Genomic DNA, 24,961 nt, shown 5'->3' with positions numbered 1-24,961 from the left:
GATAGAGCTTAGATCTATTGACTATCTCAGGACACTAGACTCCATCTCCCTTGTGTTGGTGGTACAAATTTGATTGGGTTTCTGTCCATAATTAGCATCTTTGACTGCTTCTCAGAGAGCATACAGTCGTACAAATTCAAGATCTATTATTAAAACAACCTCTGAATATACATTTATGAAAAGTCAGTGCTTAATTTTAATCTAATATTTATGTCACCATTATAAAGAATTGTTCTGTTTATTAAAAAGTAAAAAATAAATCACTTTTGATGGAAGCTTACAATTCACCATTGATATGAGATGTGAATATAAAATAGTGCAAAATAACATTTACTTCACGAATGCAATTCTAATGGTATGTTAATAGTTTTAATTGCAAACAAATGAATATTTACATAATTGCACATTTAAGTGTTCAGGTCCTGCAGCACAATTTCTACACGAACATGCAAGTCCCGATACTCCTGGCAGGGGTCGCAATTCACCTACTCCTGACCTCGGTAATCTACAAACACTGGGCTGTGAGTGTGCATTTCAGGGCTTATCTGGAATATAAATGATTCATGATTGGTTGTCTGTTTAAAAAAAATCAATCATTTTCCAGCACAGGAGACGAACATTAGATTCTGATGTGTTCTGATCGCATGCAACACTGTCAACAATGCAAGACCAAGCCAGTGGAGCGCCGATGTGTGGCAGGCGGGCTCAGGCTCAGGCTCAGGCTCAGGCTCAGGCTGTCTAATCGATCACCGGTGTTCGGAGCTCGGCTTGGCAGGAAGGAAGAGACGAGCACAGCAACTGCGGAGCCCAAGTCGCCAAAGAAAAGCACAGTTTCACGTTGACAGATAAAGACACACACGCAACGCATGGACGAATGGGCTTGAATACAGCCTGAATACTTCCCCGGGGATTATCTGCATCCTTCCGCCCCACAGACAACACGCCGCATACCAATGAAGTGTCTCCCGCGACCGCTTGCTTAATTTCACCTTAAGAAACACATGATTGCCTCGGACAGCTGCATAACGTAAGGCCGGTGCTGAACATTAAGATTTCCAACAAGCAACTGCAAGGTAAGGTGGCTTTCGGTTTCATCATCGCCTGTGCCCATTGCAGACAGCGCAGCGTGGCATTTCAGTGGGGTTGGAGGAGTTACAAGTTGCAGGATTGGCATCGCCAGCAGTGTAGCGATGTTTTTCTCACCCATCTCCTGATTGTGTCCCAAATAAATCTGAGTTTTTAGGCCATTGTCGCATTCAGAGGATCGATACTTGGCGTTATCAATCCAGTCTTCCCCTCTAGACAAGTTTATTTTCTCAAGATATGACCAACCATATCATCGTTTTCTGCCAAGAGGTGCTAATTGAATAACATGAGTGGATGAAGAGCTGGTGATGGGAATAAACTTTCAATGGTTTACAATCGCTGTCAGCATCACAGTCTGGTGTTTTCGTCTCTTCCACTTGAGTTCAGTCTCTACGCCCCATTGGAGGCTGTTGCATTTAAACCCATGGCTTTGCTTATTATTCGTGCCAAATGGGAATTCAACTTCTGTATTAAAACTATATGAACAGAAGTCTCAATATGTAATAATTCATAACTAAGATTTGCCTCCAAATGCAGACTGAGTTGTATTCCAATATAAGAGATGTATATTGCAATTCTTCTGTAATAGGATATGTATTTTAAAGCAAATTCAGCAACATCATTATGATGTCTTAGTTCACAATGTCACCACAGCAAATTCATAACAATAGTAATACAATAAGCTCCATTCAGTTTAAGCCACTTGGCATTTTGATGTGTATGGGTTCATCAAAATATAATAACCATGGGCTACAAATACACCCAACATATTGTGGAAAGCTAGATTTGTTGAAAAAATGCATTTTCCCAGTGGTAAGGGTGCTCATTTATCTTCATCCTGAAGCCTTCATATGTATGATAGTAAAATACTTTCCTGGGTCAACCAAACCTTTACTGAATTAAAGTCTGCAAGCGTACACTCCATTATTATCGACACTGTCTTTATTATGCCTGCTTAAACACTTCTATTGACACGTAGGTTGCACAATATGTATTTCTGCATACTGTAAAACTACACTGTCACTGTATGCCTGGTATGATTTAAAAGGCCAGTCCTGATGAGCAGGGGATGAGGACCTTGTGATCGGTTTTCTGATGTCACATCACATGGCAGCAAGCTCTCTGTCAGGGCTTGTGGTGTGACATTGCGCTATCTTTATAGTGTTGCATATTAGAAAAAGGGAGAATGTCTAGTTTTAGGGAGTGGTTTATCATGTTTCAGCAGTTATCATTTTCTCTTCTTTAATATTTCTACAGGAAGCAACATGTACGTGCAGTTAAGAAATACTAACCTTGTTTCGTTCTTCCTTTTGGGATACCGGTATTGTACTTGTTGGCAAAACACTTTGTTGTAATGTGCAAAAGATCCCCTCCAGAAAATATGTTTTGTACACTTGGAAACATATGGGCTAACAGAACATGATGTTTTTAACATGTAGTGTCTGTAAAATACAATCAGAGAACCTCTTGAACAGAACAATAGCCAACAACCTTGCCTGCTCTCTTTAAGATATCATGTTTCAACTTTCTCCCTGCAGGTTGTCTGCTCTGAAACATGACACAAAGGCATGTCTAGATGTGTATATGAATCTAAAAATATAACATTCAGGTTGAAGCTATTACTGTGCATGCTATGAAATGTGAATCTGCTATCCCTGTTGTCTAAGATTAATGCTATGTTCCTGTGAAAATAGTTTAGTAGTTAGATTTGATGCAGATTATTTGAATGTTAAGTGCTAAATGTGCTTGAAGTTTGAAGCCCAATCATTTTCTCATAAGAAATACGATTTTATTTTACCCTCCACCCATTTCCACTTGTTTCACTGCAATGTCATCCCCATGTGAATGCTTAATTTGCAATATTGTTTATATCTTCCCATCTCTTCTTGATGTTGAACACCTGCTAGAGGAAAACTATCCTGATGATACAAACCCCTTGAAATGTGCTCTGAAAAATAAATATGCAAATATGTATGTTTATTCTACATGGCCTAGCGTTAAAACAACATTTCTTCATCCTGTTGAAGATTTAAACGGGGAAATCCCCAATACCCCTATGAAAATGATCTGACTAGTATGCTTAGTATGTCTACTAGTCGATGACAATAGAAAGGCTTTGGTTAGGAACATCTCATTAAAATATAGTAGAATATAGCCTACAATTTGTACACATAAGGACAACGGCTCATCAGCTTTTTTTAATTGAGGGCAATTAATAACTAACAAATCATACTTTAGTGCCTTTTACCACATGTGCCTATCTCAGTCTGTTTACAATAAATACTAATTTGAACTCTAAACAAATTTAGAGTGGGAGGCAGTAGCCATTTGTGCCTCAGCATAGCACACAACAGGTGCATGATAGAAATAGCATAGCCAGACTTCTATCTCCTATGTGGGTGGTTGCAGTAACACCAAGGCAAAGACATCTGCTCTTTTGGAAATTGTGTGCTATTGGGTATCTTCTCCACCTGTCTGAGAATGGGTGCTAATCTTTAATATTAGCCTGATGGTTAAGCAACAGTAGTAGTTTGGTTTCTCAACGTTGTATGGCTTATAATGCAGAATGTGTAGTTTATGTAGGTTTGGGATCCTTAGGGGCAACTGGGTTGGCTTGAGTTCTTCCACAGACCAAGAGCGGCCTCAGGCTCTTGTAAAAGGCCAGATTGACCCCTTCATTATCCGTGATCATTGAGTGACTGAGTTTCCTCCAGGGTCTAGTTTTATTCCACAATTTCCTTCTTTATTCAGGCATTGTGTATGACAAGTACTGCAGGTCCCCTGGTCCTCTCCCCCTGAGAGTTGTGTGCTGGTTGGAAGAACAATGGATAGCTTTCAAGGGAAATTGTAACATGGGAACCAAAACAGGCAAAACAAACAAGCAATGGAGACTAAACAATCTTATTAATAGAAAATATGAGTTTCACATTGAATTTATTAATTTATTCTTCTGTCCGTGATACAGGCTCACAATGGATTTATGATTGCAGGAGGTATTATGTCTGGATGTTTATCTGTTTCATACAAAACTTTCTAGGTATTAATTTACAGATTAGTCTGCAAACCTGCTTGGAAACATTTCCTGAGTGCTGTGACTTTCTTGACTGAGTACAGTATTTTTCCATTTTTGGTGCTGGATACAAATGAGGTCATATACGGGTTAGGTTAATGCTGCCGAGTTTAACTAACTAATGTCTTTCTAATGTGCGGTTATTCCATTCCTAAACATGTACTTTTTAACAAAGAGCAGTGTTCTTCCACCAATAGAAACTCATACTAAGACCCCAAGGGTGATGCCTCTTCCAGCTCCTATAGCTGTTCCCTAGAGTCTTCCAGAGTATGGTAGACTGCAGATGGGTCATTTGCCTGTCAAATGTGGTTTTCCATTTGCTTACAACCTGGAGCTGGTTGTAGGTTAAATTTGAGCACGAATGACTGTTTGTTTTAAAAATGTAATGAATCATATGTGGAGTACAATATTTGTTATGTAATGTTTTTTCCTTAAAAGTGTAACTTAAGAATGGTAAGGCATTCATCGTGTTTCTATTTTTTGCAATACAGTGTAATCAAATCAAAAATGTTAATATAAATATAACGATGTGTGAGAATGGGAGTGCAGTGGGTTACTAATGTGTTTTACAGTTAATGCCATTTTAGATATATTTAAATAGAGTGGGTGATGTCAAGAGCTTTTTTTTTCCCATTCTTAACCTTTCTATTGTAATCTCTTCAGATCCTTGGCATTCAAATCACGTATTAGTTTGCATAAAAGCTTGTAACCTGTAAAAAAAGCATATAAAAAATAGTCAAACCAATGTGCACATTGTTTATCTCCCACACTGGGGACAAAAAGCCTGATATGCCTACTTTATAATTCTGAAAAGAAATAGTGTATTGTAGATTCTCTTATGTCAATAAGAGGATCCCTGACAGATTATTGAAGAACTGTGCAACATAGGATTTTACTCACTCATGGGGTTTGAAGGGACTTTTATCCAGATGACCCAGTTTGGTATTGCAGTGTCCAACCCAGTGGAATACATAAGCAATTCCTTTCCTTTATCTTATCATAGATAATTTAATTAGTTGGTGGATTGCGTTACTTGATGCATTGATAAGGACAGCTGGTTGTGATGAGTGGATAATGTGAGAGCGTTGAACTGGAGCCCTTCGAACTCTGAATGCTCTTGCTTCAGTGACCCTACTCTTTATATCACAGGAGTTTCAGCAGTATAGCAATCTATCTTCATTCATACCTAACTTAAGCTTATATGTAAGTTGCAATTTTTTATTTAGTTTGGCGAACGTGTTAAAAATGTTTTGCGCTGTGAATCTTGTCGACATCGGTTCCCAAAACAATTGATTGTTTATTTGATTTTATTCAAACTGCCTTGTTGAAACAATTGAAGTGAAATGAAGAAGGGGAAATTCCTCTGGTTGTCCTGTCCTGTGTATTTCCGTGAATTTTCTGAACCTCAACCTTCAGTCCTCTGAGCTCAGATTAAGCTCCACAAAAGTTCACCTCTTAAGTCCTCTTCCTCTTGTTGTTTGACCCTTGGACCGGTAAGTGAATGTTATAGGGAGCATTATGTCTTCTAGTGAGGCTCAGACAATAATTGTCTAGTGAGACTATCATTGTAATGTTTTGGTCATGGAAGAATCTGTTTTTAAATCATGTTATAGAGTTAAGTGTAATTTAATAATACATAATCATACAATCAATAATCATACATCTTAGTAAAGGAGCTGTTTCTTGTAACTGTTCTTTACAAGACAATCTCTGCGATGAAACCACTTTATTTACTTTTTAGAAAAAGGGATGGTGGTGCAGAATAAACAGAGTGAGAGCCTAATTGTTAGAAGTCAGTCTTGCATGTTCAGGATTGAAAACTGAGAGCTGCTGATTACACTACAGTGTGATCAGTTCTTGATATAAATAGCGTTATTGTATTTTTTTTTTAAATTACAGAACACCTTGTAACTTGGACATCAAATACACTACCTGACATTGCTATCAGCTGTGCTTCGGCTATACCTAATATATCCATGTTTCATTTAGTCATTTATCAGCTGTGGTTCACACATTTCCTTTGTGAATGCGCTCATAAGGTTTACTTTCTACTCTCCAAATGTTTACCAAGAAAGATATAGATACTCTTAACTGCAATACCCTGCCCTAATAGAGCCCTGTCTTGACATGAAGAGACCTTATCTCGTGGGAACAAAATGTGTTGCTCTAAGAGTTTGATTGATTTAATTATACACATTCTAGAAATGTGTTTAAATTGTGTGATACGCTTTTGTCTGCAAAAATCAGCTGATTAATGTATTCTATGAATGGAGTATGAAAATAGTGGTCATTATGTTGGATTTCAGAAATTATTACAGCACAGTGGACAGTACTGAATTTGCTGTCAACAAATAATAACTTAAGCTTTTTTCTGTTGTGATTGAAATTGAAATCTGGTTTAGTGCAATGCAAAGGGCAAAATGAACAGGCAGCCCTCAGTCTGTAACCATGATAGGATTTGCACTGATTTGACCAGTCTGTCAAGTGTTCCTGTATCCTGACCTGAGCTCTGTCTACCATTACATTTCACTGTGTAAGGATAACTATATGTGTTTTTTTTTTTTTTGAAGAGTTCTCAGCTAAACAGACTGTACTCTGCACAATTGACATGCTACTTAGGTTGTATTATACCATGACAGTCAGGAGTGAGACTGGAATGCTAGAAAATAAGCTCATTGCAGGTTCCCTTGACTCAGCAAGATTATTATTTTTTTTAATCTGGGTTCTTGGAATTGGTAATCCCGGAATATATGTCACAGCGTTTGATGTAGAGAGATAGTAATCAATACTTCTGTTTTCAAGCATGTACATTGGCACACTGCTTGTCTCTGTAGGAGAGAAGTGCATACATGGCTCTGTCATTGTTAGGTATGTTACTTCCTGTCATCAGTAATAATAAACCAGACCCTAATACATATATTGATCCTGTAACTTTGTCTTTGGGTGTCAGGCTAAGCTGGAATCCATTGGGGAAACATGAACCAAAGAGTTTCTATTTTATTTTGCTGGGGGTCAACTAGGAGAACAGTAACATGCTCGCTTGGGGGCGAACTGGGCATTGTTGCATCTGCCATCAACTTGGCAGGAGTCCTTCTTGTGTTCTCAAGCAAGGTACATCCCATCTGCTTTGGAGGTGAGGTCCTCCTGGTTACTGTGCTCTGTGGTGGAGATGAGCCCTGGTTTTCACCTCCTCCTGTGAGTGTTGATAGAAACGCTGCTATAATACTGAGAGATCGAGACACAGAGAGAGAGAGAAAGCTTCCACTGTAATGCAGAACAATGTGTTCTTTACAGAGACAATATCCACAGACTGCATACAGAACACATAAAGGCCTCCCTTCTAGAAATGGAAAGAGACAGTAAACAGAGATATGCCACTGCCATTTGGTTCAGAATGACATTAGATTTGCATGTTCTCTCTAGGAATTTGTTCGGTCTCATTACCACCGGGTTAAATAAGATATTCATAAATTATTTTGATTAATTTATTATAGCCTATATTTTCTACTTGGACTGTATGTTATTCATTACAGAAATTATGATATGCATCAAAACAATAACTTGATATGTGGTTTTTTTATAACCTCCCACAGGCATATTGATTCCTATTCAATGCTCAGAACCGCAACCCATAAGATGAAATGGGCAAAACTATTAGCACATTATAATTATTTTAAGATAATATATCATATCAACAAAATGCATAATAAAGACTTTGAAGACACTTGGCCTAGTGTTTCTGAATCTAACAGTTCATATTACAGAAATCAAACTGATCTACTATTGCACTCAGGTCTGGAGGCTGACTGCTGATAACATCCTCACATCAAAATGCATTCACAGTGGGTTATGTAATCATCATTACTGAAGACATAAGTGAAGCAACGATGGGTGTGCTTGGTTTTCTGCGGTTTCATGATGTGTTTAAGGCGTGTAAGTACTGTTTTATTAGCTACTAATTTAATAGAAGCAATATTAAAATCTGCACCGAAAAAGCATTGCCATAGAACTGTTCTGTAATGAATCAGAACAAAGTGCATGTTGATTAACATGCTACAAAAAACAAACTATAACTGCAGAACAGAACGTATTGTTCAGCATAATACAGTATATTGTATAACACCCGCATTCAAAGCACCAGCTCAGACTTCACTTTGATCCCTTAATACAAATACACCAAAGATTTTACAAACCACTGTGCACAATGAAGTAAATGAAGGGGAAGAAACATCAGCCTATTAAAAATAGTTACATCACTAACAAGCTTTGTCATTTCAGGCAGAGTACACACCTCAGGCTTTGCTAAACTATATGTAGGCAACAGCTGTTTGGATACAGAAGCCATGTGTTGTATAATTTACATTTAACTTTGCATCTCTTTTTCTAGAAACCTCCCTGGTTTCTACTTCTGCTCTGTTTAGTTGTAATTACAAAATACTATTAAAAATAATTTGGAAAACAAACTATTATAGGAAGGTTATATTGCTTGTTTTTAAGAAGACTCTAACAAGTTTAAAGACCAGTATTTTGCTATCTAAGGTTCATTTAACAATGCTTGATAAACAAAATCTCTGTCTGCGGGACATGAAAAGTGTTTTATCTGAAGGAAGACTGGGTATCAGAATCATTTCACACTCCGCTACTTGAGGAAATGATTGGTGTTCAGAATGTGCACTAGAGAAAAATGGAAAGGCAGTGAAAGGAAGGCGATGATAGAAAGTGATGTACCGATGTTCCATGACCTTGATTCGAATGATGTGTCACACACCAGATAGAGAACCCTCTCACATGTGAAAGGCATCTTTTTCTTTGTAGATAAGGGTTCTAGCCTAGTTTTAGATTCTTTAAAGGAAAACGCATTGGGTATAGGCTTAACCTAGACTGTGCTTCTCACATGTATTTTTCTTATTCGTAATGCATTTATGAAATTATTTGATATTAACCTATTATGAATATTACAGATTTAGAGTTTAAAGCCAGTATGATTAAATATCACTTTTTAAATAACCTACTGCATGAATGAAGTACCTGCTGACTTCTATTGACATGTTTGTCTTGTCCCTGCTTAGCTCACTATACAAACTGGGTAGTGTTCTACTGTAGGCCTATAGTGAAAATATTTGCATACAATTTTACTTTGTGCTTAAGAGTATTTCTTACTTGGATTGTTGTAACATTATGCAGCAGTGATAAACACATGATTGCAGTAAGTGTGTGTTCAAGAGGTAATATTTACTTTAATTTAATGGGGATCTCTCCAGTCTATGAATGGTATATGGTTGGGTCTCTATAGATAGTATAAACCCATATGATTGAGATTGATCTAGTGAGGTAGGAGGTCTAGAAAACCTAAGAAATCACTGCTACCACAGCACAGAACAGTGTGTTTGTTTCACGGCTGATATAACTGTGCCGTGTAGCCTAGTTGATTAATCGGCATGTAAACATTTGTTCCAGAGAGTAGAACGTATTATCATTATTATTATTAACTCTTATCATAATAATAGTAAGAATACAAATATGTATTGTAGATAAAATGATAAATTATAAAAACACATCTGTTATTGTCCTTTAAAGTTATTTTGAAGAAAGAATACAGTGAAAAACAGTTTAAGCCTAAAGCATTTATTGGTTGTCCCCCCCTGCCTTTTTCTTGAAATTCCTTGTAAAGTTGTAAAGCTCAACTGAGCTGAAATCACTTTCCCAATAAAACACTTAATTCAGTTGCTGAGGTCGGATTTGTGCTGCTGCTCTTCCCAATGTGCAGAGCAATCATCTCTGTGCAGAGCCCCATACGTGGCAGTATCGACAAGATTGTTTTCTGATTCCAGAAAGAAAGTAAACGCTCATGGTACAGCATTCGCTCCTAGGCCATTCATGCTTTATCATGTTCCTAACTTTGGCAGAAAAGCATTGGGGGAGGGTTTCAGACCACAAGAGACTAGGTCTTACTAGACTGCTCTGTTAAGAATTGTGTTGTCTGTAAAATGCTATTCACTTACAATATAATGCGAGGACAATGCCCTTATAAAAGTTTTCTAAAAGACCCAGTGAATGAAAACAATGGGCACTGTACTTCCTCAGCAGACACCCCCTGCCAGTTATGCCTACCGCCTCATCTTTTTCAGCTTTGCTCATGAGTGTGGTGTTGACCATCCCCAGAGCTTTGGGTTGAAAGTGGTTCATCTAACATTTCATTTGAAGGCAAACAACACACAAAGACAGCAATGGCACATTTTGATGGCCATGTTTATTGATTGAAATTACTTTGGCATAATGGTTTTTGTGTAGGAAAGCTTTCAACCAGTAACAGTACACCGTTTCCTGTTGGACAGATCTATACATATGCTGAAGAATGCCAGGATTATTGTACTGCCTAACAAAACAGATGTATAACTGCCTCCTATGATGTATGTTTTCATTCAGTTAAACTCCACTCTTCTAGTTTGGTAAATTCTAGAATAAGCATTTGTCTGATAGGTAAGGGACTTTTAAAATTGTAATCATAAATTCCACTTCAATACATAAGTCAACAAACCGTTTCTTGCAGTCTTGCAGTTTTAACAGAATTGCTTTTAATGACTTAAATGATCAAATGTTCCATATGTGAAAATGGCAACCATGGCAGTGCTTGTCTTGCAAAGTGTATAGCTCTTTAATGAAAATTGTTTGCTCCAGTGTAACATTCATTTAAATTATATTTTTTCCTCCATAGCACTTAGGCTATTTAAATCATGAGTTTTATGCTGGAGAAAATGCTAAAATAACACTGGCATCTTTCATAGTGTACTCTTTTCCATCTGTTTTCTCACTCCATTTCACAGGGTAAACTGCATGCAGGATTATACATGTTTGAAAAGAAAAGAAAATAAATTATGGTAATATCAGAGCTGAAGAAGCAAATTCAGACTGAATCTCATTGAATTGTATTAATGTCACAGTGGAGCTGATATTGCCTTTTGTAAATGTAAAATAAAATACATTAAATATACGAAGCCAACTTCACTGTCATAATACAGTAAGTCATTCGCTTAACTGAACAATAATTACTTGAAACCAGGTTGCACTTGTACCTCCGAGCAAATGGGATCATAAATAGTGAAAGTTTAAATTGTATAGGCCTACTGCACAAAAAACAGTTAAATATTATCTTATATAGTGACTGTACTTTTCATATGAAAATTAAAACAATTCTTAATGTATTGCAATGCACTCTTGATACCATATATTATTTTAGTTGTTTCAGATTAATTTATTTCAACACTAGGAAGCTTGGGAGAAGGATTAAAATGACCAATTTGTGTGATTGACTATTGTTCTTTCCCCATGAGAAAAAGCCATATCGGTGAATTTGTAAGAAAATAACATTCCTTAAAAATACTTTACAAACATCTCTATTTATCTGGCTCTAAAATTGCCCTGGGAAATAATGTGAAGATATGAAATCTTCTCTGCATATTATTAGTAAATGCATGGATTTGTGGTTTGCGATGGAAAATATAGCATATCTTATGCATCAAAGAGCTGAAGGCTAATTCTTATTTTTTTCTTAATTGTGCTTGAAAGAAGTGATTAGTTGCATTGAGCTTACAGATTAGCAGAAAGTAAATATGCTTTTAATTTGCTAAGGCGTTTGATCCATAAGCTCACATTATGCTTGAGAGTCCTGTGTGGGTCAAGCAATGGTTTGGATACTTATAAAATACTTATTTATATACTGGTGTAAATGCTATTTATTGCATTTATTTTGCTGAGTTAAGATGCATTTCATTTATATAAAATACTCCAAAAGTAATGTAAATTATGATTGAAGGTGAGAAAGGTATGTAGACAGGTATGCATGGTATCTGGCAGTTTAGCAACGTGGGTGTGGAGGACAAAGGTATGAAAGTAATGCAGTACATCAGCACATGCATGGGCTTGATTCCATACAGATGTGTTCAGACAATTATTATTTGTTTCAGTTTTATTTTTACAGTGTCACTTTCGACAAACAGGGCTCAGGAGTTGTTGTGTGACAATGTCAAACTCTTTTTATGGAGCCAGAGGAAACAATCACTGATAGCTGCTGAGAGATTAGTGTTTGATTTCAGTTTTTTTGTAACTTAAACTGTGTACAATGCATTTGCCCCAGGTGATTTATTTTAAGTGCATGTATTCAGAATGTTATTGAGTTCCCTTGTGTTTCTCTTACCGGGGGGAGAACACAACATATTGGTAATGATGCTACAATAGGACCATGCAGACCTTTGTGGAGAGAACAATGGAGGAAAGCTCTCGACTTTCCATCTGACTTGCAAACGATAATTCCTCAACACACAACCAGGTTAAACCCTGGCCCAGAGGGCAAACCGTGGATGCCTGCTTCAGTTTTCTGCTATGACTGCACCAATGCTATGTGGCAGGATTTTAGGTGTAGTGTTTAATGTATAGAACATTGATTTCCACTGGTATACACAGCACCATTTCATTGGTACAAATGTTAGATGACATTGGGATAATCTGGGTGTTGGTTGTTTAGATTTTACAATTTAATTTTATGTAATATATTAAGTATTAAGTATTTGGGTTGCCAGATCCCACTGTTATAGTTACCAAGTGACGAAGGTTTCAAAACAGTGATCAGACATTTATAGGTCTGTGTTCTCTTTTATCAGACTGTCAGGTTAACTTTAACAAGAGTCAAATTGCGAGGTTGGTTTTGCATTTTCTTCCAACACTAAAACTGTAAGCTATGTCTCATTGTATTTTCTAACTGTATGGTAATAGATTGTATCCAAAATGTAGCCTACAATATGCAAGTGTATCAAATTTCACCACCTATCCCTTTTTTGGTTATGATGCTCTAATTATGGGTGCAAAGCCTTCTTTCGCTTTTAGTGTTTGTTTGTGAATACCATTATTTCTATTTAACATAAACCTCTTCAATATGTTTCCCCAAAAATGTAACCAAGCGAAAGGAACTTGGGGGTTCTTTTAGGCACATTGTTTTAGATTTAGTTTAGATTTAGTCTAGATTTAGTTGAGTTACCTTCCTGAATAGTTTATCTGTTGAGAATGCATTTTTTTTCCATAAATATACATAATTAGATGTACACCAAACTGTCTATAGTGTAATGCTCTCCTCATTATGCAAGGAAAGAGCTAACCTGGTAATGCAAAGTGTATTAGAAAATGTCATTGTACTAAATGTTACTTAGACCAAAAAATCCCTAGTGCTGCATTTTTTCCATGTCATAGAAACCTGTTGTTCCATTGTTCAATGACTGTAAAGCATTGACACCAAACAGGATTGATCCACAGGGATAGCCTGAAACTGAGCTGCATTAATCTGTCTGTTCATTCCCTAATCTTACCCAGGTTGTGGGTAATAATGAGAGTGACAGTGATTTACAGAGACAGTTTGGTGAAAGTGGGGGTTTTGGCCCAGTGCACTGGGCCAAAATTATTTTAGTATTAATTTGTGTGGTTTCATCTTACATTTTATAAATTATAGCCCTGCTTAGCCTTATATTGTATATCATTGAAACATTCTTTGTAAGTTCCTATAGTATTGAAATTCCACAAGGTCCCTTCAGAGCTTTATACACCCCGAAGCAAAGATTCAAATGGCTCCTTTCAATTTAAATTAAACGCATTATGTGCTTTGACTTCAATTACATGCAATCTGAAGACACTACCACTAATTTACTATTACATTATTCATTTAAATGTAATACTTCTCATGTCATTGAGTCTTAAAATCTGTAACTGTTCTGATTTGGAGAAGTTTCATAAGTCTGAAGAGAGAGACTTTTTTATTTGTATTCATAATACAATTTCAGGAGTAGGCAACTCTCATTTCAGCTCTCTCTTTCACCCAGAAAAAGAACAAATACCTGTCCTTATCACACACCCACAGTGTCGTTGTTTCGCATCCCACCTCCTCCCCTGTCACCGCCTCTGCAGCTCCTTGGCTCATTCTCCATAAAGGGTGGGGAGGGTTGACGGTCTGGACCCCTCAGTCAAATGAGTAAAGCCAAACTTCTTTACCTTGAAACTACAAACCAAATCTCTGTTATTTTTATGACTGTTCTTTTTTTACACTGCTGTGTTGCACTGTGCGGTTGGTTATCTGTGTATTGGTTCTGTTTCTGCTTGTTGTTTTTGCTGCTTTGCACTGAGCACCTTTTTGCCTTGATTTCTGAGAATGTTTCAATAAAGAGACTACAAAGTAAAAAACATAGAAAGAGGTTGATATAAACTTCAGTTATGTGCTATTGATCCTTTGCAGATTTGCTGATACACAGTTCACTGACAAGAAAGTGTGAGAAAGTTGAACTATTTCAGCATTTCTCTTTGTGTTGTGCTCAGTATCGTGAAATCTCTATTTGACCATTTGATAAATGGATTCCATGCAGTATAAACAAATCTGGAAAAAAGCAAGAAGCTTTTATCTAAATTCTCGCATTACTGCAAAGCTTTTATAGCATGCTTTGTGATATGATCATAAAAGGGTGCTTTTCAAAGTTATCCACAGCTTAGGTTTCTTAGTATCTTTTTTTTGTAAGTCATTTAAAAGGGTCAAAGGTTCATATTTTTCAGGAGAAACAAAATCAATGGTTTTTCTGTAGTTTTGAAAATTCAGACACATACCACTCTTTATCCTTATTGAGGTCTCACATGTAGACTTGAACGTTTAGGATATTTATTCAAAAGTGGGATGTCACTGAGGGTTCAATCAAATTATTAATTAGTTCTAAATGGACAATGAAACTTAATTTGCTTAACTTTAGCCGTAATACATTTTTGCTTGTGAAACCCTCACCAGGAGAACAATTCACATTTTGGACTGAACATCATTCTAGAACTTTGATATCAAGCTGTCACTGTCCTGTGCTGTTCTGGAGCTCAGGCTGTGTGATCACAGATTCATGGATATGTGCTGTGGAGAGGTCTCTTCCTTCTGCCATCTCTCACTAGTTAAAATATACAATGGCATTAATTTTAAAGAACTCTCTATGCTACTTTGTGTTGTTTGGATTTACACTTACATTAATCTCAGTGTATACAATTGAATTACTGAAGCTATTACTGCCTGTAGGCATATCAAGATGAGAATTGCATTTGACATGGACAAAATCTCTTGAATCCTTTCCTTGAGAGATAATTTGGCTCCACTGTTTTTTTTTTTTTTTTTTTTTTTAAACAATAGCTTGAAATAATGATAATAATAATACATTGCTCTTGTATAAGTCTTTCCATCCCATGTTATCTAAAGTGCTGCAGAAGTAGAATGGGACTTGCTTCACCACTGCCGAAGTGCAGCACTTTCTGGGTGGCTGAACTTGATTGGATTTAAAGTAAAGAACCTGATAAGAGTCAGGCTGAATATTTTAGTTCTAGCAAATTGACATTAGCATTTAGGCAATGACTGCAGTGTAAAACTACAAAGCAGGTCTTCAGAAATGAATGGCAATCCTCGTTATGTGCAGCTACAACACGGCTGCATAGGACTTTACTTCTGGGTGTTGCGTGCCAAATGTGTGTAATAAAATGAATCCACTCACTGGAGAGGGTAAAATAAATCAGGTCACCAGCTTGCTATTCTCCGTGTCTTTCTGTAGATGTGTTTTTTCTGTTTACTATATGCATAATGAGATTATCTCTTTTAAAAGGACACATTTTCAAACATGGCTAGCTTATTGTTGATTTGCTTTGAAAGAATATCAGTATTGTCTTCAACTGAAATGCCACTTAGTTGATTTGGCAACAGGAAATACATTAATTAGGCCTACATCTTAGACCTAAAATTTGTCTTTAATTTTGTGTTCTGATTTTATTTTTGTTTGTCTTTTAAAGTCCAATGCTAAAACGTTTATAAACCCTGCACCATTAGTTGATCTGCCTTAGTGGATGTTTGCACATCACAGCTGCGTAGATGCTGACAATCACAATAACTGGTTTACTGTGAAGACTGCAGTGGAGAGAGACATAGAAATCACAGATCAGCAGAAATTAAAGAAATCACTTATTCACTGATGGCCCACACACGCACACACGCACACACGCACACGCACACACACACACACACACACACACACAAAACAACTATCCAAACTCCTTAAGTATTTTATTAGAAGGTTTATATTCTTTCAAAATGTCATGTTGTTTTGCCCCTGCTGTTGCACTGCTCAGTATGAGCAGTACTTTCTCCTTCTCCCCCGAGTTCCACTGTTTTTTCTTCTTCTTTGTGTCAAGAACATAGAGGTTCTGTGGCTTACAGTAACTTGTTGTTTGACATGTTAAATAGCTGTGTGTCTGACAAACACTGGGACCTTGTTACAATTTTCTAAAAGAATGCATTCTGGAGAGGCACCAAGGGAAATACCACATTGGTTTTACTCTAATTGAGTCATTAAAGTACCACTGTCCCAAAGGGGCTAACAGTGTCCCTGACCTCCTTGGCATATGGAGTGCTCTGGCCTAGGGAATGAAATGTAGCATCGAGCAAAGAAAAATCCAAAATAAATAAAAGCTATTTTTTTTTTCTTTCTCCATCCTCTTTCAGACTGGCTTTGGTATTTCTTTGAGGAACTGCTTTCTGCTCCGCAAGACTCATGAGGTAAGTCATGTTTGCTGCAGAATTCCTTGCCCCTGTTTATCTTCACCATTATCTCAAAAGCTGAAGTGTTTCTAAGAGCTGACTGTAGGATTGTTGGATTTATTACTATTAAATGACGTCTTACAATTACGACTTTAGTTAAGTTGCCGTTTGACTTGTTTTTCTCTTTTTTGGCCCCAAGCTGATGTCATTGTAGCGTAAGGTACACTTATAAATTTCAGTTAAAGTGAATTTAAGTATCACCTTATCAAGAATCCTAGAATCTTGTAGAACTCAATTTCTGCAATAATTGGACGCAGACACCAATTCCAAAGATATACATTCTCAAATGTATTAAAAACAAAGATAAAATGTAGCACTACACTAGTTATACAAAAAAGGAAAGCCTAATTAAAATTCACTCAAGATCAACAAATCAAAGACAAATCACTTCCGTGACCAAATCAAAGACCATGGAATTGCATATGATAACACACAAATTGTTAAACAAAATTATAAACACATTGACTACAATACCGGTTAGTAAGACGAAGGTGAGTCTCTCATTAGTATTGTTAGTTGGACATTAACTAACTATGCAGGTTAGTATTTATGTCAAATAACTTCTTGTTATATATATCAGTCTCATTTACGTTTGGATGCCAAGAAAGATTCTATCATTTCTTGTTACCACAATTCTCCCTAATTGATTATTATTCAATGATTAAGGATAGGCAGGGCCACCTATAATCTAGTGTTTATTAACGTGTCAATTTCAGACTAAAACAATTAAACAGGAATGAGAAGATATTTCTCTGCGTTGACAGGTTTTATTTCTAAAATTGTCAAACAAAACAGTTTAATGCAACACACATTTATATTTAAGAAAATACTAAATGATATTACACATTCTAAAGTTTATGACTCGCAGAATAACATTTCTAATTGATTTCTCAAATGTCATGAATAATAAACTCCAAACTGTTAACTTATCTGAACTTCGTCGCAGAGAGGCCTCTCTGGCTTCGGGCTCAGATAACAGCACACGGCACGAGGTCCGTGTGTTTTGGAGCAAAGGCAGTCCGGTTCGGCTTTGTCCAATAACTTCCACTTCAGTCGATGCTCCTGGAAGTTGGGGTTTCGTGAAAGTAGAGTCTTTTCCAAACAGATTTTCCACTGGTTTGAAGGCTCCAAGGGTGTGCACAGGATGTCTTCTTGGCAAGCAGGGTTTTCCACCGTAGTTACTTGAAGACAAGTTCGTTTCCGAGGGTAAAGTTTCTTAAGACTCTAAATGGCTGAACACTTCTGTATTGCAGTCGACTTAGTCAATTGTCCAGCTGCACACACTCCACTGATCAGGTGGGCACAGGAGGGCAGCGCAGGTTCTAAAGTTCTTTACTTGGTAAAGTTCTTTAAAGAATTCTTCGTACGGCCCAATCTCCTTCTCCCAGTTAAACTCTTCTGTTGCCGGCAAAGACTTCTGTTTCAGGCGATAGAGCTACCGGTTGAGCTGTGGCAGCGAGTTACTGGTTCAGGTGAGAGAGCGAGAGAAAGTGCTGTGCGCTACTTTTTATGCCTTCAGATCATAGGTGATTGGTGCTTGAGTGTGCGAGGTTGGATTTGTGCCAACCCCCCAGTGTCCTATTGGAGGAGGCTCGATTCATGCCTGATGCCAATCCATGCCATCTTTTGGAAATGCCAGTTTGCCTGGGTTCGTAGCTCTGTTTCGGGATTTCGGCTCTCACCTGCTTCAAAGGGTTTTGTTACCTCCAGGCCCTATTCCCCAGACATTTTCACAGTAGGGATTCCAAGCCATTTGACCCATTCTAGGTGAGCCGACTCCCAAGACTGTCACTTTGACGTAGAACAGTTCATGGGCCGATGAGCTCAGGAATTCTGGTAACTTCGGGGGAGAAGTCTTCTTTAGATCAGAGCTTCAGCTCAGGGCTAGAATACTCTTATCACAATACACCCCCCCTTAATGCTACATCATGTTACAAAATCACTTAATGTAGATTATTTTGTAAACTGCGTCATGTTTAATCCTGCTGTGAAATAGTGAGCTTTTAAGTGTATTTAAAATGTTGTGAAGTATGCAAACCCAAAGCAGCCATATATGGAGCTATATTTCCATTTTGTTTTATGCATTGTTCGCATGTTAGGTGAGGCCTTTTTGACATTAATGGTACTAAATACACCGGAGTTGTCTCCACTGACATTCATGCCAACTATAATTTGTGTGGTCTGTTTTTCAGTCAGTGAAGGTATCTAGAATTTCTACAGGTATTGTTCAGGATCACCCTAACCATTATCATAGAAGAAACTGGACAGACTGGACTAATATGAAATAGTCAAGGGCTGTTTATCTTCAGACTTTCATTTTTTTTCATTAAAGCAACATTGATTAATTATTGTATTCATATTGAAGAAGGGGCACTTGGGTTTCTTATATAGATTATTGATGTGTTTTACATGAAATATATGGAAACATAAGATAAGATAGCAGATGGTGTACAGTGGAAGGGGAAGTAGTATTTGTGAAGCAGATGATAACCGATACCTCACCTTGAGGAAGTTCTTTAACTGCCATCTTGGTTGTTTACATTTTACCAGCTGAAACAATAACTGTCCCAGTAGTTTCCATGTGGGTTCTATTTTTAATGTAGACATTTTGATTACGCAAAGGAATGCATCATAAAGCCAGTAAATAATCCTCAAATCATGCACATGAAAGCAAAGTTGTAGTTTCATATTTAAATTAGCCATATATATACATTCTCATCACCATCAGCCCATATTGATCTACTGCTGGTTCAAGGCTCCCCAAGATGTTTCCACTTGCTTCTATCTACAGCTTCTCTTTTCCATGTCACACCTGCAAAGTTTATTATTTAATTTTCCTATATATTACACTATTTTGTACAGCCTTCGTTATGTATACATAGAAGGTCATGTAGTATGAAAACAAAATTCCAGCTTTTATTGAATGCAGTTTTCACAGTAGTAATGCATTATGTGAGCTAATAGTACTCCTGCAGGCAAGTAAATTAACACTGCTTCAAATTGATTAGCATCCTACTTTGCTAATGCATATTCTAATTAATGAAGGCTTGTGAATATATCTTTAGATGATTATCCCAAGTTGTTAAATAGAGAGCAATAGATTTATACATTTTTACAGCCTTATAGATGAAACACCTTTATATCACCCGTGGTTTTATGCAGTCGGTTTTGTTCTATTTAAACACAAGCAGTATTCTAGCAAGAGGCTCTGTGCTGCCAAAACCAAGATGTATTTTCACAATCACTGGATATCGTGATTAAAATGTAAGTCCAGTGTATTTTGGGATATTTGTTTCAACACATAACCTGATTGCCTGATGACGTGCATCTTAGGTAGCCATTTCCTATCACATAACCTCTTCTCACTGAACTGCAGCTTTACGTTTTATATAGTCAGGTTCTGTAAATACTTGGTTTAATTTAAGGTGCCAAGGATTACCTACTTCCGATTTACCTGCTTTGCATGAAATGCATCGCAGGGGGCTCCTAACACATTCCTAATACGCATGCACTTTGATAGAAGCAGAGTCTTAACAGGCTTAGCTGTTTCTGGTCTGATTATGAAATAGACCAACGATGTTCGAATGCTTGAGAACACTCAATTTTCTGTCATTTTCTAACAAGCGATTGTATGAAGTCATGCGATGAACTAAATAGAGGGCAGTAAATGAACATATTGGAATATATCCCAGAGTGGATTTGGAGGGGTTGAAGCTCAACTAGCCCCTAATGACTCACTGCCTGTATACAGTTTTCTGAAAGGTTTAATATGTAATCATAAGGCATGATTTGGTTTGAGCTGTTCATATAAACTATTATCATTTAGGTCTTTCTTATTTAGATTAAGCAAGTAATATAAGTGAAGGTGGCTTTAAGTTCTTCTAGATAATATACCTGACCAATGTTTTTGTCTTTGTTTTTGAGATGAATTTCTCCTGCCTGACAGGAACTCTATCAACACTCTAATGAAACCTTGGAAATGAGACTGAAATGGTACAATTCTGAGTGTTTCCCCAAAGCCAATCATTACATATTGAAGATATGTTTCTGGAAACAATTTGTATGGCCTTTCCTACAGGCAGATTTCTGACAATGTTGCTTAATATTTACCATTTCTTTATTTTTGCCAATGATGTTTCTGGGCAGTTACTTCAGGATTATAAAGTGCCAACTGAGCCCAAACACCAATACTCTTGCATTTCAGCAAGACAGCTATATAATCTACACCAGCTCTTACCTTTTCTGTAGTCTCTGTACCCTCTTTCAGAATGATCTCATCCTTCATCCAGTATAAATTAGCTTAGTGGAGAGATGCATATCAAAGTTCTGTAAAAACAAATAAGAAGGATGACATGTACTGTTTAGGGGTTTATTTCAGTAATATAATCCTAAAATCATGTTCCTCCTCTCTTGATTAAAAAATGCACATTTTGCACAAATAATTCAAATTGTTTTGAATTCCCCATAGCCTGCATTGCATTACAGATTTTATTACACAGAAACATACTAGACCAATTCCAGCATTATATAAACCTGTAGATTTAAAGAAAATGTACAAAGTTACCATCAACTATATTTCTTATTTCTTAAGTGATTGAATCAATTTTAACAATTAAGCATCATGTTTTCTTATAGGGTTTGATTATAATAGGAGAATGGCAGTATTGGTTTAGAAAAGGGAGATCACCCCTAACCAGACTAATAGACTTATTTGAAGATGCAGGTGTTAAAATAGATAACATTGAAGTTTATGATGTAATGGTAATTCATATACATTTTATGATAGTACTCCATTAAAGGTTATCTTTAAGTCAGTTGGAATGCAGGGTATTAGTTTCATATGGGAAAACAAAAATAAGTTATTACAGGAGTAGGATGAAATTATCTACACTGATTTGTAATGATTAGTTGGATTTACCTGAAAACATTACTTCAGCTGATCACAAGTAACTGAATTAAGTTGTCTCAATTCAAAAATAACAATCTGTTGAAATTAATATCTTAAGTTAGTGCAACCTGTTTTTGTAATTGTTACAAAACTAATTGTTTTGGTTTAATTTAAGTCAGCACTTCTATTTATTATACATTAACTATTTGATTTAGGTCAAGCCAGATTCTTAATTTTAAACCCCCAACCTCCAGTTCACTAAAACAAATCAGATCAAATTTGTTGAAAAACAAAAAAAACGAGTCAATTTAAAATCCAATCCACCATGTATTTACTGTCCAATAACTTGCCATACACATGACAAAAATTAGAATTTCATGCCACTGTCATTGAAACATTGTTTTGGGAAAAGACCCATAAAGAACATGTCACCAACAGCAAACATGCCAATTAATACAGCAGCATAAACAGACTTGGAATGCCTTACTAAGTCATTTAGCAAGACATCATGCCAGGGGACATACATGCAGTAAACAAAACGTGAACTGTTTGCAGCTAAACGTTCATACAAGACATTAATACAAACCACATCCAAACTATGCAAGCGCATCAGTTGAGGGAACACTCTCCACATAGATATTTAGACCCTCTCTTCCTCTCTCCCTTTCCAGCCCAAACCATGTTAACATTTTACAAACTTAAAAGAAAATATAAAAAAAGGGTAGAGAGAAGACTGAGCCTCCTTCCATCTCCCATGTACACAGCAGTGTGTATGTTGTGGTTCAGTGTGAGCACTTCGGCAGACTTTCTGTGTACATCCAGCTGCATGAGAATCCTCTGGACACCTCAGAAGAGTATCGGTGGAGCTGTGGATAGCTAAGATTAAGACAGTATAAGAGTCCAAACAGCACGGCGAAAGCTGATGCCACCGACTGCAGTTCATTGAGCACTTCTACTCCCTCAATGGCAATGCCGATGTCCTCTGTGCAACCTAGAGCTGCTTCCCCTTCCCTTTGTATCACATATATGGCCAAGGTCTGCTTCTCCACCTGCCTCTGTGCCTCGTCTCCTTCAGAGTCCTGAAAATTAAAAAGAGGACACGCATAAAGACCCTCCATCCTTCCTCCTTTACCCCCTCAGTACCCCACTCTCCCCTTACACCCATCCTACTACCCCACCCCACCTGTATCCTACCCATGCAATATCCCACTGCCCCACCTCCCCACACCCATCCAATATCCCACTGCCCCACCTCCCCAAACCCATCCAATATCCCACTGCCCCACCTCCCCACACCCATCCAATATCCCACTGCCCCACCTCCCCACACCCATCCAATATCCCACTGCCCCACCTCCCCAAACCCATCCAATATCCCACTGCCCCACCTCCCCACACCCATCCAATATTCCACTGCCCCACCTCCCCACACCCATCCAAAGTATGGAAGTGAGTGAGATCTGTGATCCTGACCAGTCAAAGGAGAATAAAGTTAACAGTTTTCTAGAGAATGCCAGCAAAGATGTGATGCTGGGTATGGAATGTGCTCTTATGGATAAGACCTCGCAATGCAGATAGCAATAGCTCTGTGATATTGCCTCAGTTTGTGAAACTTGCTTCTGAACTTTTGTCACTTCCCCTATTCCTCCAATGTTATCACACTCACTTCCACTCCGTTTGTTTGCGCAGCTACTTGTGTCATGGTCAACCAGCTACTCTATAGCAATCAAAACTTTTTTTTTCCTTTTAAAAAGTAATCATACCTCGTTCACCTGGATGAGTGCAGGCCATCTCTCCATGAAGGCCTCAATTTTAGGCTCCTCCTTGACAACTTCCTGTCTTCTGTAGGCAAACATCTTTGCCATTTTCTCTCCTTGCAATTGTTTTGTTTCTTCACTTATTTCAGTAGTGACATCCTTTCCTTTTCAAGGCTCTCTGGAGTCTCATCACTTGGGAAGGAGGGATAGTAGTTTGCCTCTGCATGTTTGGTTTCTTCACTTTCTTGGCAGGGAAGACATCTTTTCCAGCTTTGGCTTTGAGCGAGTTAACCGCAAGTATGGCATTTTGCACTTCAGCCTCTGCTTCCACCCATAGCACCCATTAAGAGCCAAGCTCTCTCAGACAGGGATGCTTCTTTATCAAGGCCTCCGCTACAACACCGAACTCTGGCTCTGGCTCTGGCTCTTGCTCAGTATGTACGACTTCATCTTTGAGCTGATGCTCAGAGTAGTCTTGTCAGCCTTGTAGAGAGCACTTCCCTTCTCTAATTGGACTTCTGTATCATAAGAGAAGCGTGGGATTGGGAAATAATTTGACCACAGTTCAGCTCTTGACAAAACAGACTCAGAGGATGAGTCAATGGGATATTTAAGTCAATACTTAATTTAATGGGATGGATGTTATTAGCAAGATAGTTGTATCATGGGTGCCTAACTTAGTTTAAAACTTACTTTAAAAGCAGGGCAATTTTTTTTTTAACCAAACTCAGAATTCATCATTAGTGTACACTTGCAGATCTATGTAAGGTTTTACAATTCATGGTATTTCACAAAAAAAAAAGACTCCAAAATGACACATGAAGACCAGTTCAGAAACAAAGACTGGAAACATGATCACCCTGTTTGTGATAAAAGTATATTTATTTATGAGATCACAAAAAGACAATAAATGCAATCATCCTGATTTCTTCCTCAGTCAAGTCTTCTTCTATGACAGTATCATATGCTGGAACTGGCTCTGGTCTCCAGCCACCTTTTGGCCTGCGCTCACACACAAACAAAATTTTGAAATTATGAATAACTCTCTATCCTTTTACATAAACATTGAAAAAGTAAACATAGCTAAATAATGACTCCATCCGTTTATAATCACACACATCACAGCTATGCAAAAGTCACACATTTTCCTACTCTGAAAGTAGAACTAAAGCTGTTGAATGCCAATACACCTTTCTGAATAGACATGTATTCAAAAGTTTTACTTAACTTATGCGTAAGTGTAAGACCTTTGCACAGCAGTGTATAAACAAACAAAACATATTGTTGAATCATGAGCCATGCTAAATAATCAGTCCTTACTTTTACACACATCCTAAAACCAAAAATAACTAATATTACATAAAATAATGTTTACTACATTTTATACACTCAGCTAACACACAATGTGTGTTAGTAGGGATACAGATAACTTATACAATTATATAGAAACAAAGACAAAGTAAACTAATGTTAATAAATAATGGTTACAGCTATATGACTACCCATTTTACACA

General features: G+C 37.3%; 1 protein-coding gene across 2 annotated transcripts in view; it reads left to right on the top strand.

The window, feature by feature from the left end:
- The first annotated feature begins 754 nt into the window (after positions 1 to 754).
- The window catches only part of osbpl8 (oxysterol binding protein-like 8), a 100,081-nt gene continuing 75,874 nt past the window's right edge, over positions 755 to 24,961 (top strand). For both annotated transcript variants that reach the window (XM_066723600.1, XM_066723598.1), the window contains exons 1-2: positions 755 to 1,073; positions 16,707 to 16,760. The gene's annotated coding sequence lies outside the window, so the exon portion shown is untranslated. The remainder of the gene's footprint in view (positions 1,074 to 16,706; positions 16,761 to 24,961) is intronic.

The sequence above is a fragment of the Amia ocellicauda genome, chromosome 15 (assembly GCF_036373705.1).
Source record: "Amia ocellicauda isolate fAmiCal2 chromosome 15, fAmiCal2.hap1, whole genome shotgun sequence".
In the NCBI taxonomy this organism is placed as follows: Eukaryota; Metazoa; Chordata; class Actinopteri; order Amiiformes; family Amiidae; genus Amia; species Amia ocellicauda.
Note: the sequence above shows the minus strand (reverse complement) of the source record. Positions and strands in the feature narration are given on the sequence as shown.